This window comes from Lagenorhynchus albirostris, chromosome 19 (genome assembly GCF_949774975.1).
Source record: "Lagenorhynchus albirostris chromosome 19, mLagAlb1.1, whole genome shotgun sequence".
NCBI classification, from domain to species: domain Eukaryota; kingdom Metazoa; phylum Chordata; class Mammalia; order Artiodactyla; family Delphinidae; genus Lagenorhynchus; species Lagenorhynchus albirostris.
In genome coordinates, this window is record NC_083113.1 from 26,775,532 (window position 1) to 26,787,250 (window position 11,719).

Consider the following 11,719-nt stretch of genomic DNA (forward strand, 5'->3'; position numbering starts at 1 on the left):
TTCAGTACAGAAGGAAGACTGTAAACAAGTAAATACATAAATAAAGTCCTACTGAGAATAACTAACATGACATTAAAAAAAAAAAATAGAGACCAATAGGAGTGGGCCCACTTTGGGGGGAAAGTAGGCAGGAAAGGTGACACTGAGCTGAGTCCAGAAGGATGAGAAGGAGCCAGCCAGGCAGGAAAGTGGGGAGAGTGATTCCGTCAGAGGGAAAGACGGACAAAGGAATGGCGTAGTCCTAGAAAAGGAAGTGAGGAAAGAGGGACTAGGAAGATTAGGATATGGGAGACGGCCCTAATGAGACGAGGGAGGTGTTTCGGAACCTTGTGTGGAAAGAGATACAGGCACTGGCACAGACCTCCTAGAGCCTGCCTATCCCCAAACAGCACTAGGTACCTCCCCAGCATCCATTTCTTTCTTGCTGACCAAACTTAAAATTTGTTACTATCCCCAGGAGCCACTAAATCTAAGGAAAGCTGGGGCTCTCTAGAGCCCCAGGAGTGATGCTCCATACCCTGGCCTGTGTTGGTCTAGGATGTGCACAGGAGGCCATTCTCACCAATGAGACACAAGGGAGGGACCAGAAGGCCATTTAGGAAAGGTATCCTTCCTCTGAAGACAGACCCATGTAAGGGAGCTTCTCTCTCCTGGTTTTGGGACATTGATGTGTGGGGATGTGATGTCTGGCACCACAGCAGCTATTTCTTCACCATGAGGAGACAAAGCTGAGGGCAAGAGCCAATGTGTTAAGCAGGACAGAGCATAAAGATGGAAGGCACCCAAGTTGCTGATGGTGGTGTTGACTGCCTCACTAAGTACTCTGAAGCCACACTCGCTCCGGACTTCTTGTCCTATGAGATATTACATCCCCTTATGCTTGTTTTGAACTTGGATTTCATGTCTTCCATCCCAACTGACAGGATCCCTTGTCAGCCAGCCAGTTCTATCAAAACTGGATGTCTGGCCTAGCTGCTTGCTCTTCCACTTTCCAGAAGACCATTTAGGTTTTTCTGTGCCACTCCCTGCCCCAACCAGTCAGAGGTGCAATCCTCTCTCTAGGGGAAATTCACAACCTCAGGATCTTGGAGAAAAATTCTATCCAGAGCAGTGAAATGTTTAAAAAATAGACCATAAAGATCAGGGGAGGGAGAAAAGGGGAGAAAGCATTATGCTTAATGACACCGTCCAATAATAGTTAAAAAAAAAAGAACCTCACCATGCCTGAGTCCGTGTTCCTGCTCTAATCAGTAGAGGTCAGAGGTCACAATGAAATCTTTCTTAGGTCATTTTATCCTTGTAATACTCCTAGGAGGTGGGGACATTTTTGCTATTTTATAGTTGGAGAAACTATATATATATATGTGTGTATATATATATATAGAGAGAGAGAGAGAGAGAGGGAGAGAGGGAGAGAGAGAGAGGGAGAGGGATCTAGAGCCAGGAGGCCTATGTTCAAATCTTGACTCCTCCGTTCACCAGCTGTGTGACCTTGGGCCTCAGAGCCTCAGTTTCCTCATCTATAAAATGGGGATAACATAACTGCCTCTTAGAGCTGCTGTGAGGATAACATGAGACACTATATAAAGGACACCAGAGCCCTGTCTATAGTTTCCAACCAGGGCTGTACATGATGGAGGCCTGGAGGCACGCTGGGAGTCACAGGAGCTATTTTCATAAGCAGTGCTCAAGATACCCAGGCTGGGACTTCCCTGGTGGCGCAGTGGTTAAGAATCCGCCTGCCAATGCAGGGGACACAGTTTAGAGCCCTGGTCCGGGAAGTCCCACATGCCGCAGAGCAACTAAGCCCGTGCGCCACAACTACTGAGCCTGCGCTCTAGAGCCCGCAAGCTACAACCACTGCAGCCCATGCGCCTACAGCCCGTGCTCTGCAACAAGAGAAGCCACCGTAATGAGAAGCCCACGCACCTCAACAAAGACCCAACGCAGCCAAAAATTAATTAATTAATTAAAGACAGGAAAAAAAAAAAAGATACCCAGGTTATGGGACAGAGCTCTGCAGAGTGAAGAAGTTGCTGGCATTCATCAGTTTCACTCACTTGCTTTGTTACTTCTGACTTTTCCTCCTACAATGTGGAGGAGGGTCCAGAAAAGCCACCGAACATCTGAGGGCTCTGCTGCTGAGGCCAGGTCATCGGGGGGGTGGGGCAGGCACCATTCCTCAGCTGTAAATCCCACTCCAGCCCAGATCCTTTGTCAGACTATTTGCAACTATACAGGTACTATTCTGGGCCCACCCAACACAAGTAGATTTAAAATATATTAGAATCAGCTCAAAAGTCATTTGGGTCAAGCCTGCTGACCAAGCTGGGCAATGCTGCTTGAGTCTGAAAAACAGAGTGAGATCATGAAACACCTGTCTTCTGGGGGCAGGAGGCTCTAAAGGGAGCCACTGAGGAGGAGGCCAGGAATGTTCTGAGTGAAGGCAAGCTCCTGGGAATAAGGAGTGTGACCTCCCAAAGTGACTGCTTTTCCAGATCTCTGCCCCTGGCCAATAAGGACATCAGGAGGCCTGGAACCCAGAGCCCCTAGGGCAGAGCCAGGGGGCCCAGGGGAAGCTCCTCAAATAGGCAGAGCCTGAGCAGACATCTCGTAACAGATCAGCAGGGACCCAGAGGGCATCCCAGTGAAACACTGAGCCTCGAGCTTGCAGGACACTGGGTAAACAGACCTACTGCAGTCAGGATCCCAAGTCCCCCAGGGCCGGCAGGCACATAAGTGGGCGACCTGCGCAGAGGGGCCCTGATGAATATATCCCACCTGCTGGAGCAGCCTCCGCCCCTCACCACCAGGACTGTCACCAGGCAGGACAACGGGCCTAGCAGTCCCAATTCTGCCCATTTGTTGCGAGAGAGAAGCAAGAAATCTGAATGAATGCTTCTGTGCAATCTCCACATTTTTAAATGTTGGTTTATTTCTTTTAAACACAGCACAACCCAATCAAAACATATCTGTGGGCAACACTGGGCCTCGGGCCACCAGTTTGCAACCTTAATCAAAAAGGCTGAAAGAGTAACATAAAGGAGTAGATACTGGAGTCTGGAGATTTCCTTATGCTCACCTCGGCCCCCCCCCCCCCGGGCCCGAGCCCGAGCCCCTGACCTGAATGGGGTCCACAGGCTCCACCCACCAGGCAATACCCACAGCCCTGGAAACACCTTTCCACCAAGAAAAGCTTCCACACGTAGCTCTTCCTAGAGCCTGAGTTTCCTCCCCGAACTGGATGGACGGATTTCCATGTGGGAAGAAAGGCCTGCGCATGCACCCAGCTCCAGACCCCAGTATTTATACAGTTTCATAAACTGCAAGCGATTATTTTGTTTCATAAGAACAATCACTATGCAAATGAAACCTCCAGCTAATACAAACAGGGCTGTTAAATTCACTTGCCAATGTTTATGAAAAGAAACTCAGTGCAGCCCTGACCAAGCTTGCTAAGAAAATGTTTAATCACAACATACATTTAAGTGAGGAAATTAGGCAAATAAGAAAAGATGTGCTGACTTGCTCCCAGAGCCCCACCACTACCACCCACCCCCTCCTCTATTCAGCAAGACAATGAAATGAAAAGGTTTCCAGAGGACGGACAGATGTCAAGACTCAAGGAGGAAAAGACAGAAAAGGCAGAGATTAGAGAAGCACGGTTCCCAAATTCAAAGAGCACCCTCAGGGTCTGCCTCCCGTTTTTTACATTTGTTTTTTGACAGGGCTGTGGGAAGGGAGAATGGGAGAGCGTGCAGGGGGTTCCACGGGACTGGGCTGGTGGTCACGCGGGGCGGGCGTGAGGAATTTCCCACTGGCTCATGGCTCCTACAGTTGGCAGCCAGGACATGGCCTGTACTCAGGAGTGATCACACGTGGGGCCAGGCCCCTGGACCACAGAGCTAGGACTCGGGATGGAGTGAGTTCCCAGTTGGCGGGGCATCCTGGGGCTGTGGCTTCCGCAGCCTGTTGCAGGGCAGGGGGACCCATGCAACACCCGAGCAGGATAGAGTGATGGGGGACTCAGGCAGGACCCCTGGAGGAGGGTCTCAAGTCCTTAGACAGCCATGTGATAGTCCAGGAAGAGCTAACAGCCCCGGTATCAGGATGGATTCTAGAATGTTAGGGCAATGAAAATTCATCTCATCAGCCTGTGTGACTTCAAGCAAGTTACTTTCCCTTTCTGTGCCACAGTTGCCTTATCTTTAAAATAGAGATTAGGAAAGCAAGCCTCACGACATCATTGTGACAATACCATGAGATCATAAATACAAAATGCTTAGCTGAGTCCTTGAAACATAGTAAATGCTCAGTAAAGGTTAGCTATCTGGTCTAAATCCTGCGTCCCATAGATAAGGCCCTGAGAAGGTTGGTGGATTTCTCCAACTCACACAAATCAACAGCAGACACGGAACTTGACCCCAGCTCCAGTCTCCCCAGCAGAGATTTAGAAGAATGGGTGGAGGCTAGGGCCTGGCCCTGCCCCACGTCCCCTCAGGGAAGTGCGCTCGGCCAGGAGACAGTGGTAGGAGGGACCTCTGGAGCAGCAGCTCCCTGGGGCTGGGGGAAACCAGAGCCTGGCCCTGGCAGGGCCTCCCAGGGGCCCGGGCAGGGGCAGCTGTCCAGAACTGTCTGTCCACGGAGGGGGCAGGGAGGCTGCCACTCGGAGCACACCGTGTGCCAGTCCCTGGGGCCGGGCCGGCTCAGCCTGCTGGCTCCATCCAGAGCCCGCCCCAAGGGATGCTGGGGGAGGCATCCAGGATCAGAGCCTCCGGCTGCACACTCCCCTCCCCCAGCAACAGGGGACTAAAGTGGGTCAAGGAGGAAGGAGGGGGCCCAGGAGGACTGGGGGAGGGGCCCGAGGAACTCGGAAGGCACCCAGAGGGAGGGGACCAGGGGAGGATGCCTGCAAAAGCAAAACCATGTGTGCGGTGGGCCTTCGGGGAGCCAGGGCAGAGCTGCCAAGGACCTGGGGGCTCTCAAAATCGCCTCAAAGTTAGCTCCAAGGGGCTTTAGCCCAGGCTCCCGCCCCCAGACGTCTTTGCCTTTCTGCTACCCGCTGGCCCCGGGGGCTCTGTTTTCCCCCACCCCCTCAGCTTCTTCCAGAGCCCCACCTCCCCACCAGCCCGCAGCCAAGGGGTCTGTGAGGAGCCCTCTCAGTCAGCTCCGACCCCCTCCCTGGCTCAGAGCAGAAGGTGGGCCCAGCTTGGCGCAGCAGCCCTGCCAGGAGGTACAGTCTGGGGAAAAGCAATCTAGTTGACCTCATCCTGGGCCTGACCTCAGCAGGACTGTGGCGTTACCAGGTCAAGTCAGGCCCCAGTCACCAGGGAGAACAGCTAGAGTGGGCCTCACAACCTCGCAGGGGTGTCCTTGGGGAGCCCGGTGCAAAATGAAAGGGAGGGAGGCAGGAAATGCCAAACAGGGCTGGTCCCAGCTCGGAGGGGAAGCCGGGCTTCAGGCTCCTCAGAGGTAGGGGCTGGGGGAACACAGCTCGACCTTGGGAAACACGGACTCTAGTCGGCCTCCACCCCTGGCTGGCCCTGGCCCAATCACCGGCTTCTCTCCCAGCTCCTCCACCCTGCATGGCCCAAAAAAAAAAGGAAACAACCACCCAGGCAACTCGATATGGTCCAGAAACCTCCAGGGTCCCTGGGTTCCAGGAAGCCTGCGCAGGAGGGGGTGGAGGGCAGGGAATGCAGAGGGTCGGTGCCCAGGGAGAGGGACTTCAGGAGGGAGGGGAAGAGCTGCTGCTCCTGGGCCTCTTGGCCAAGATGGGCGTCAGCTGAAGGGCTGCCTGGAAACCCAGCCCTGGAGGGGCTCCTGCCCTGGGTTCAAACCCAAGCTTCAGGGAAAATGTTGGTGGGCAGGAAGATGCAGGCTCACCGGCCACATCCTGGGCTTAAGGGGCAGTTTGCGTGGAAACAGAGCGAGGCCCAGAGGACAGGGCCCTTTAAATCTTTGAGTTCCCTCCGCAAGGCCACCCACCCCAAACCACCACATCCAAGATTCCTGGGCTGAGCCAGCTGGACTCTTGGGGCCTGGGGGTGGGGTGGGGGACAGTAGAAGGGAGGACTCCCCACCCTAAATGCATCAAGTAAGCACCTCCCACCTAGCAGAACAGAGGGGCTGGCCTGGCTGTGCAGTTCCTAAGAACCCAGGAAGCAGGTACAGCTCTGTCCGCCAGCCACCCCGAATGTCCCAAGGGCCTGGCCTCGTCCTCCCACCCCAGCCTGTCCAAGCTGCTTCTCCCCCAGCTGAACTTGAGGAGTAGGCCCAGGCAGGCAGGAGGAGGGGAGGGGAGTGGGGGAGTGCGGACTTGGCCACCGGCTGGGTCCTCAGGGGGAACATGGTGTTACCAGCCTCAGAGTTCATCACTGTTTATGGGTCTGTCTCCCAGCCTGGCTCCTGGGGGAGGGGAGGCCGTTTGTCTACTAGGAGTCCAGAAGGTGGCTCTGGGAGTGACTTGGGCAGGCACATGGTGTCAGGCAGCCTGGTTGTGACATGTGACCTTGGACCTCAGGCTGACCCTCGATGCTTCCTCACCTGAAGGATGGCAAGTGTATGGTACCAGCCTCACAGGGCCGTTGAGGGGATTCATGAGAAAACATGCGCAAAGCACTCAGCAAGCCTCAGTAAATGTGACCCCCTCCTGCCACCCCTGTGGCCCGGGCCACACCTTTGTCCACAGAGCAGAGCAGACTTGGAACTCTCCTAACAAAATGACAAAATGAACAGAGAGGTCTGAGGATAGGCCAAGCCTTACTCAAAGCTCAGACCCGGAACCTACAACAAGCCTTGAGCTCCCAGGGCAAGCCTGAGCAATGAGTATTTTGAGGCCATGGAGACAACGAAATTCAGAATAAAGCCCATTCCGATACCCAGTTCAGACTGAACTGTGGATACGGTAGGCGCTTGAGGGCTGCTGTCTTCTCACTGGCCTGACTGGAGGTCAGAGGGACGGGGATAGCTCAGGGATTTGGGTGCCAGTGACGAGGCATCAGGGCCTACCCTCCACTTCCAACCCTAACGGTGTGCAGAGGAAGCCCTAGGCCCTAGTGAGCCAGGACCTGGGGGTCAGGACCCCTGTCTATGGGACGTGGGGACCTTGGAAATGAGAAGCCTAACAAGTAGACACCAACTCTGCTACGTATGTGCAGTGTGAACCAAGGCCAGGCTGTGGGCTTCTCTGGGTCCCCCTTTCTCATCTGGAAAATGAGGAGGGAACCCCCCCCCAACCTACTCCCTGGGTACTTGGAGGTGCCCGTGAGAACCTCTGGAACCACTCTGCGCTCAGAGGTTGTGCAAACCTCCAGGGTTTTCAAGTTTAAGGTCCAGGGGCTGCCCCAGGACTCCCCAGAAAGGACCTGTGGGCCACCCCACCTGCACGTTAGTGTAACAGTTCACTATTGTCAGGCTCGCTACGCTGTCCGCGACTAAACTTCAAGCTCCGTGAAGGCAGGGACGCAGCTTTTTTCACTTGTCACTGTGCACCCAACAATAAGATCGAGCACAGAATGGGAAATACGCATCCAGGGAATGGATGAAGTCGGGAAGTATCCATTCAGTGAATGAACGAGTGAGTGAATTTTAAGTGGCAAACCCAGAATCACTAGATCTGTTTGTAAATCTTCTGTCTGTAATTTCTTGAACATATACAGATACAAATAAACTCAGAATTGCACTCCCACGCCCGTAATCCCCATACATGTGCGCCTGGGCGCCAAGCAGGGGCAAAGCGCGACTCCGGGGTCAGAGTATCTGCGTTCAAAACCTCTCTGGTCCCAACTGTGAGACACTGAGCAATTCGTTTTGCCACCGTGTGCCTCAGTTTCCTCCTCTGTGAAACGGGGATAATCACAGTACCTACCTCATAGGGCTGCTGTGAAGCTTAAGTGTGAAGTGCTCAAAAGCAATCGAGGACATTTATTTTGTATTTGTATCCACTCAGGGACCGGCCCTACTGTGGTCAACTGCCCTCTCCCAGCCCCGTCCCAAAGCTGCGGGCTAATCACCGCTCCAGTCGGCACCGGTCTCCCCTCCCAAGGCGCACATCTGGCCAGCGGGGGCCGCAGCCCACCCACCGGCCGGCACCCGGCTGTGGGCTAGACGCAGCCGCCGCCTCCTGCCCGGTCCCCGCCCCCCGCCCCCCGGCTCTGGGTCGAGGACTCAGGAGTTCTGGGGGCGCCAGCTGGGCCCGTTCAGCCCCAGACTCCGAGGGGCGGGCGGCGAGGCGGCCCGCGGTGCAGAACAAGCCCCGGCCCCACCCGGGCAGCGCAAGCGAGCGCCGCAGCCCGAGCCTTCCCAGCCAGCCCCCCGCCGCGGCCGCTTTGTGCCCGAACCTGGGCCTGAGTTATTGCGCCGCAGCCATGGAGCCCTCCCGGGCGGGGGGCGGCCCGACGCGTTCCCAGGACAGCCGCCTCAAAGGGGTCCTGGGGCCGCCCCGCGGGGCGGGCAGACGAGGGCCCGGGGAGGGGCCGCGTTCCCAAGCGCCCGGCCAGCGGCCTGGCTAGCTGGGCAGGACGGGCCCCAAGGTCCCTCCCCCATGCCCCCTCCCCATCTGTTCTCCCGCCGCTTCCCCAACCCCGGATCTCCCGGATGGCCTCGCCCTCTCCCACTGACCTTGACCTCTTCCCCCTTCCCCACCACTTCTCCGTTCCCCTTCCGTCATCTCCCGGGACCCAGATCACACCGGGCAACTCTGCAGACATACCCCAGGAGGGTCCTTGAGGCCCCCAAATCCCACCTCCCGTCCTAGAAGTTTCTGCACTCCCCACCCCATCAGCCTCGGGTCACAGCCCTGGCTTGGAAAAGCGCTGGATTCTGGGCTGGGCCTCTGAGGGAATGGGCTGTGGGAGCCTCCTGGCCTCATTTTCCCATCTGTCAGATGGGGATGGGAATGTGGGTCCGGTGCCAGGCACTGGGGACCCGGCAGTGACCGGGACAGGCAGGGGCTCTGCCAGGTGGTGCTCAGAAAGAGCCCCATGAGACTGACTCACCACCCGGAGAAGCATCTCTCTGCGCCCTGACTGTGCTATAGAGACCACAGAGGGCTGGGCCAGTGGTGTGTCCTCCCAGCTGAGAAGGCAGAAGCCCAGGGAGGGACCCCCACCTCCCACATAGCCCAGCCCCTCCAAAGCACCAACTGCAAAGGCTTCCAGCCCGCAGCTCCCCTCATGACCAATCCCCCATCACCCTGGGCTTAAGTGTCACATCCCAGATGGCCCGGGCTGGACAGCCTTCCCCACCACTCCCTGCCTATCCCAGGACCTGCTTTGTTTCTCAGAAATTATGTTATTGACTCATGTACTTGTAGATGGCCTGTCTCCACCACTAGAATAAACTTCTGTCTGTTCACTGTTGTGGCCTCAGCACCTCGAAGAGTGCCTGGCACATAGTAGGTGCTCAATAAACGTATGAGATGACTAAATAAACATATGAATGAATGAGCAAACCAGTAATGATAGTAGACCTTCAAAGGCTAGAAACCTGAACTGTACCCAGGTCATAGGATTCCCTGACAAGTGATCAAGTAAGTTTGAAAATCAGAAACTATTAACAGGTCTGAGAGAATCCCATATTAGCATCTGAAAGACTCTGAGAAGCCCTGTAAGTTTTAAAAACTTGTAACTCTGTTTAACACAGTGGTTGCCAAATGTGTTTGGCCACAGAAAATATTTTTTATTCTTTTGGTGGAACATCAACGAAATCCTGGAATACATTTTGGGAAACAAGAATATAAATTCATTTCTCACCCTCACAGTCATGACTTTACAGATGTCAACTGAATCTTAGCATGGAGAAAGGACTTGCTTCTTTGTTTTAGCAAAGTCAAGTCTAGCATAGTGCTTGGTGTGTAGTAGGTGCTCCAAAATTATCTCAATGAATGGATATAAACTAAATTCACAAAGTCTACCATCCATGTGCATTTTCTCTACCCGCCTACTGATGGTCTGAATCATGCAAGCAATGACAAGAGCCTCTTCCCATGGAGGCTGGCGCTCACACACGTACATCCGTGCACAGGCACACGTGCACGCATACATGTGCACACGCAGACGAACTCGAGCTCATACACACATGCACAGACTCACATATGTATGCACATAGGCACACATACACACACATTCACACCCATCTGGGGCATACACCAGCCCACACAATCCCCTTCCCTGTGCCTGGCCAGTGCGCCCCCCTTTAGAAAGACAGCTGTCCTTGGTGAGGTGGGGAGAATGAGGGATGCAGTAACCTCTTGCACAACCTGGCACCTCGGGGCGGGGGGGTAGGGCCATCCCAGCAGGTGACAGATTAAAAGCTAGGTTTTTCCCAAGCATTGTCCTCTGGCACTGCATTCAAAGCACAAATGTACAGGTGAGAGAGAGAGAGAGAGAGAACGGCAAAGTCAGGTCAGGCTGCTCCGAAGTGTGAGCAGCCCAAGCCTCCGGATGGCCGTTTCAGTTTTACAAAGCTCTTTCTCACACCTCTCCTGGGAGGGGAGCCCCCATTTCATAGAACATGAAACTGAGGCTCACCGGTAACATGAGGAGGAAGTGGGTGGGTAAGAAATGGGAGTCCAGGGCTTCCCTGGTGGCGCAGTGGTTGAGAGTCTGCCTGCCGATGCGGGGGACACGGGTTCATGCCCTGGTCCGGGAAGATCCCACATGCCGCGGAGCGGCTGCGCCCGTGAGCCATGGCCGCTGAGCCTGCGCGCCTGCGCGTCCGGAGCCTGTGCTCCGCAACGGGAGAGGCCACAGCAGTGAGAGGCCCACGTACCGCAAAAAAAAAAAAAAAAGTGGGAGTCCAGGTCTGCCTGCTCAGAATCCCCCCACACACCCCCACAGCTTGGGGGGTCCAGGATGTTCCCAAGGCAGACCCTGGCCAGGGTCAGTGGCAGCAGCAAGATCCCCCCAACTCATCCTTGCCCTGCCCCCAGGCACAATTCTGCCACAAGGTCATCACATGACCTTGGACATCTGATTTGCCCTTCTGGGAAAGTCTGACCATTCACATGACAAGGGAGTTCAACTAAGGATTCTCTAAGATCTGTTATTTCTTGTGGGGAAAAAAAAAGTCTAAGGCCCCCACCTGAGCAGTGAGAAGTGAGTGTCAAGATGAGATGAGATACTGCCTGAAAAATGCACACTCCAGTGCCTGCATACAGGGGGAGCTCATTAAATGTTAGCTGCTCTGGGTGTTGTGATTCTATCTTTCTGGACAAAATCAAACATTACCCCCTCTTCCAGACCTTGCCTGATTCCCCCTATCAAGGGAACCCCTCCAACCTCTCTCAGCCTTCAACCTGCACCTCTATCTTGGGCCCTGTGGTTAGGGTTGTATGTCCTCTCCAGACTGTGGGCTTCCTGAGGGCATGGCCTCCCTTTGGTTCATCTCTACATCCTCCTTGGAGCCCAGGCGAAGATACTCACCTGGGTAAGATACTCAGGATATGGATGGATGGATGGAAAGGAAGGAAAGGGAAGGGAGAAGAGGGGAGGGAGAAGAGGGGAAGGGAGAGAAGGATGATGAACGACAGATGGATGGATGGATAGATGAATGACGGATGGACAGGTCATCAATGGAGGACAGATGATGGATGGATGATAGATGGGTGAATGGATGGATGATGGATGGAAGGGAGAAGAGCATGACTAAAGGACTAGTTGAGGGAAAGTATCGCCCACACCCCCAAGCTCCACATTCAGAGTGCAGTTCAGTTCCC

General features: G+C 54.7%; 1 protein-coding gene across 2 annotated transcripts in view; it reads right to left on the reverse strand.

Annotated features, from left to right (window-relative positions):
• Positions 1-11,719, reverse strand: part of ZNF423 (zinc finger protein 423) — a 327,403-nt gene that overhangs the window by 303,619 nt on the left and 12,065 nt on the right. Inside the window, exon 1 of one of the 2 annotated variants that reach the window (XM_060130611.1) lies at positions 4,395-4,440. The exons of the other annotated variant lie outside the window; for it this stretch is intronic. The gene's annotated coding sequence lies outside the window, so the exon portion shown is untranslated. Of the gene's footprint in view, positions 1-4,394; positions 4,441-11,719 lie in introns of those variants that run through there. 2 annotated transcript variants of the gene reach the window in all.